The following is a 5,074-nucleotide window of genomic DNA, read 5'->3' on the forward strand; positions in this document are numbered from 1 at the left end:
AGAAGAAGAAGAAGAAACGGTGGAAATTCATGTTCACCTTTCCACAATAGTCTACATCAGGGAAGACTTCAGGAGCATCACCTTTGTAAAAAGATTCATTTCGAAATATGTAGGAGGGAAAGAATTGCAAGAAAGACATCATGCCGAGGTGCCCACAAAATTTCAGAGACTTTCTTTACACCACAATTAATTAAATTTGATTATAATTCCTGTTTTTAAAAATAATAATAATTTTCACAATCACAACATAACCCATTCTAAAAATATCTATGTTCTTTTTTTCTATTAATACCTATTGATTAGAGTGTGCAAACATTGAATTATTTTTTAATTATTTTGTTTTGTAATTTAAAATTGATATGTTTTGACAACACGCGAATTTGCAATTTTTCATTACTTGACAATGTTTTTTAGGCAAAAAATGACACTTGGGAGAAAAAAAAGTGTCAGCAATAATAACAAATTTGTTTTTCGTCAAAAATGTCAAAGTTATTGAAAAAATCTCTGCTCCCAGTTGTTCCCGCGAACTATCGATCCATGCAAATGCTGCACTTTCAGTCTTAAATGTTATTATAGGTATGTATCTACCTATTTATTTATTTAAGGACTTGGAGGTTTACAAAAAGCCAACCTAAAAATAATAAAGTCGACCCTGACCATTTGTGGAGAGTAAAAAAAGTTCAATTTTACTTTCCTTACGTTATTCTGGTGTGAAAAAGTTTAAAAATAATCAAATGAATAAATAAACAATCCAACTTATTCCTGCTAGGATCATTCAGAGTTTCTTTCTCACTACCTCACTGTTTCTATGCTTAGTGCATTGCTTACACTCTTTTGTTTTTGTCTACATAGGTATCTAGAGTCATTGCTTTTATTTTCAGTAATGTTTCTGGTGCAGGTTTTATACCTTTCTTGGTTTGCTGAGCAAAAATACTTGTCTTTTCAAGTTTACATTTTTTAACATTGTGAATCTGTAAATGTTTTCCATTTCTTACTTCCCTACAGACACTCTGGTGTTATATTTCTTCCCCAGTGTCTCATTATCTGTTTGAATATTATGACAATCGTGTCATCGAGATGTAAAATGGTTCATGGGTTTGTCTTGATATTTGTTTCTTATGGTAAAAGGATAATTTTTTTCTTCGGGAAACTCCGGTATAAGTCGGTTGCTATACTCCAGATATCCTCCTGTCACAGGTATGGTTAGCTTTGCTTTGTTTTTGGCACGCGATCTAACCTTTGTGCTGCCTTTAATGAGGTAAGGTGTTCTGCTTCCCGGTTCTTTTTCAGACAGTTTGGTTTTGATAGCGTCGTGTACAGTATCGAGAATATCGTCTCCATCTTGGATAATGTCAGGTAGGGGAATGGCAGGGAGCAGGGGCATATTTTCGTCCACTTTGTTCTCATCTAATTTGCTACCTTCAGCTCGCAGTGATATAGAAGGGAACAAAAAGAAAAGGAGGAAGAAGAACAAGAAAATATAGGAGAAGGAGAAAAGCTAGAAGGATGAGGAAAAAGAGAACATGGAGAAAACTATGATTTGAATTTGAAGAAAGGGAATACTGGTACCTACCTACACCTTCTCTTTTGAAATACTGTTTTCTTACACTTTTTTACTTTTTTATCATTTCAATTGGTTTTAGTAAGTTTTTTTCTTCTTTCTTTGCTTGAAAATTTTCCCATTTCCCTTGAATTTTTCCCCTTTTCCCATTACTCGTATACCTAATTGCTGTCAGTGACCTGTTGCGTCACATCTGTTAGGAAACTGGTGCATGGTTCTTTACAAATCTCAATCTACACCACTGAAATCTGAATAACCTAACTTTCCTCTTAAACTACAGGCAGCTTCGTCACTGTATAATATTATGTAGGTATAGAACATGTTCTTGTCTTTCCCTTGGTTTGTCTTCTATTTACGTTTCTTGTGATTATCTTTCCCTTGCATTACATTTCTTTCTAAATTAAGTACCACTCTTATTTTTCTTGCTCTTTTATCTTCTTGCTGTTTTGCTTTTATTCTTGAATTACCTCAGATTTCCTCGAATTCTTTATGTTGATGAAACTTGAAGCTAGCTGCTAATTGTGTTTCTAAATGAACGAAGATGAAACCCCGGAACTTATCTGAGCTTGGTTACGAAATTACGTCTTGGGTTTCACAGCAGAACTTGCATTAAACTTGAAAAAAGTACTTGGATATTCGAAGAAAAGAATATTAGACAAAAAAGAGGAAGAAGAAGAAGAAGAAGAAGAAGAAGAAGAAGAAGAAGAAGAAGAAGAAGAAGAAACGGTGGAAATTCATGTTCACCTTTCCACAATAGTCTACATCAGGGAAGACTTCAGGAGCATCACCTTTGTAAAAAGATTCATTTCGAAATATGTAGGAGGGAAAGAATTGCAAGAAAGACATCATGCCGAGGTGCCCACAAAATTTCAGAGACTTTCTTTACACCACAATTAATTAAATTTGATTATAATTCCTGTTTTTAAAAATAATAATAATTTTCACAATCACAACATAACCCATTCTAAAAATATCTATGTTCTTTTTTTCTATTAATACCTATTGATTAGAGTGTGCAAACATTGAATTATTTTTTAATTATTTTGTTTTGTAATTTAAAATTGATATGTTTTGACAACACGCGAATTTGCAATTTTTCATTACTTGACAATGTTTTTTAGGCAAAAAATGACACTTGGGAGAAAAAAAAGTGTCAGCAATAATAACAAATTTGTTTTTCGTCAAAAATGTCAAAGTTATTGAAAAAATCTCTGCTCCCAGTTGTTCCCGCGAACTATCGATCCATGCAAATGCTGCACTTTCAGTCTTAAATGTTATTAGGTATGTATCTACCTATTTATTTATTTAAGGACTTGGAGGTTTACAAAAAGCCAACTAAAAATAATAATAAAGTCGACCCTGACCATTTGTGGAGAGTAAAAAAAGTTCAATTTTACTTTCCTTACGTTGTTCTGGTGTGAAAAAGTTTAAAAATAATCAAATGAATAAATAAACAATCCAACTTATTCCTGCTAGGATCATTCAGAGTTTCTTTCTCACTACCTCACTGTTTCTATGCTTAGTGCATTGCTTACACTCTTTTGTTTTTGTCTACATATGTAGGTGTCTGAAGTCATTGCTTTTATTTTCAGTAATGTTTCTGGTGCAGGTTTTATACCTTTCTTGGTTTGCTGAGCAAAAATACTTGTCTTTTCAAGTCATAGGTGTCTAGAGTCATTGCTTTTATTTTCAGTAATGTTTCTGGTGCAGGTTTTATATACCTTTCTTGGTTTGCTGAGCAAAAATACTTGTCTTTTCAAGTTTACATTTTTTAACATTGTGAATCTGTAAATGTTTTCCATTTTTTACTTCCCTACAGACACTCTGGTGTTATATTTCTTCCCCAGTGTCTCATTATCTGTATAAATATTATGACAATCGTGTCATCGAGATGTAAAATGGTTCATGGGTTTGTCTTGATATTTGTTTCTTATGGTAAAAGGATAATTTTTTCTTACTTCCCTACAGACACTCTGGTGTTATATTTCTTCCCCAGTGTCTCATTATCTGTTTGAATATTATGACAATCGTGTCATCGAGATGTAAAATGGTTCATGGGTTTGTCTTGATATTTGTTTCTTATGGTAAAAGGATAATTTTTTTCTTCGGGAAACTCCGGTATAAGTCGGTTGCTATACTCCAGATATCCTCCTGTCACAGGTTTGGTTAGCTGAATCAAACCTCATAACTCACCTAATTACTTTGTCTATAAACAAAATCATAGACCGTGTTTCGCATAAGCTTCCAAAATGAAGCCCCAAAGTTGTCAATGATCTTGGGTCATACTAAGCTAACTAGGCTGGCTTATTTTCTTTTAATATTTCTTTTCTGTTATTCTTCACGAGCTTCCAGCTTCAGGTAATCTTCTAGGTATATCTTTCTGACCCCCCCATGAGCTCACGTAAGGTTAGTGTGCGGGCGTGTTTGTTTTTTATCAACTCACACACAATATTCCACCACAGTCGCGGCTGCTGGGCCCGGCAATCTGGAGGTCTGCAGTTCATCTCGGTGTTGTGGGTAATAATGAATCTGATTGGAAGCAGATTCCGGAATCTATCGTCATTTCCAGATGCCCTGAACGTTTGGGGCAACTGTTGTCAAACTGATGGCGTTAGGGGCCCCCTAAATAATAATAGATACTTACTATAGGGAAAATGATAATATTTAGCTTTTTTAAGAGATTTGACAGAGGGAACTGCAACTGCTAAGGCCTTATCGTCCCGAAATCGAAGAGAGAAGGAAGACAGGGTAAGAGAAAGCCAGCCATTCGGAGTACGAACATTATCCCATCAGGATAAAATCTGCCCCGGGCGGGAATCGAACCCCCAGCCTAGCGCTTACACGGCGGACGCGCTACGTACGTGGTTCCGGGAACATTAGAATTGAGAGGATTAGCCGGCCAGAGTTGCGGGCTCTAAGATCCGCCGAGGGTTGATTTGAATTTTGGGACACTGTTAAGAGTAACCCAGGGCGACCTGCGCCATAGTTTGGAAACCACTGGGCTCAGCTGGTCGTGTTTCTGTTTTCAACTTTAGGTTCTGGTCTGGCCTGGATTCTGTCAGTTCGCGATACAAACACACATAGTTTCCACACTGCAGTTGATTTCACATGTGGTATCGCCAGCCTAGCTTGGAGAGCCTGCTTTGTAAGCGCTAGGTAGCGAGTTCGATTAACGCTCGGGGCGAACTTTATTCTGAACAGACAAGGTTCGTTCTCGGAACGGCTGGCTTTTTTATGTCCTACCCTCCTCTCTTTGATTTCCGGACGATAAAACCTCCATTGTTACAGTTTCCTGGATCAAATCTCTTCGGATTTTTTCTGAGACTTTTAGACTGACTTTTCTCAGACGAGCAAGTTTTCAACAAAATATTCTTGACCTTGTTAACTGCCCGGGTAAAGGATAGGAACTTTTTGGTCTCATTCGAAAACCTCTTGGAAAAAAGGAAGAAGAAAATATTCCATATTTCAATTATCTTTTTACACTGGTAATGTCGTCACTGGTCGCTACTCGAA

This window comes from Diaphorina citri, unplaced genomic scaffold, assembly GCF_000475195.1.
Source record: "Diaphorina citri unplaced genomic scaffold, Diaci psyllid genome assembly version 1.1 scaffold352, whole genome shotgun sequence".
Taxonomy (NCBI): domain Eukaryota; kingdom Metazoa; phylum Arthropoda; class Insecta; order Hemiptera; family Psyllidae; genus Diaphorina; species Diaphorina citri.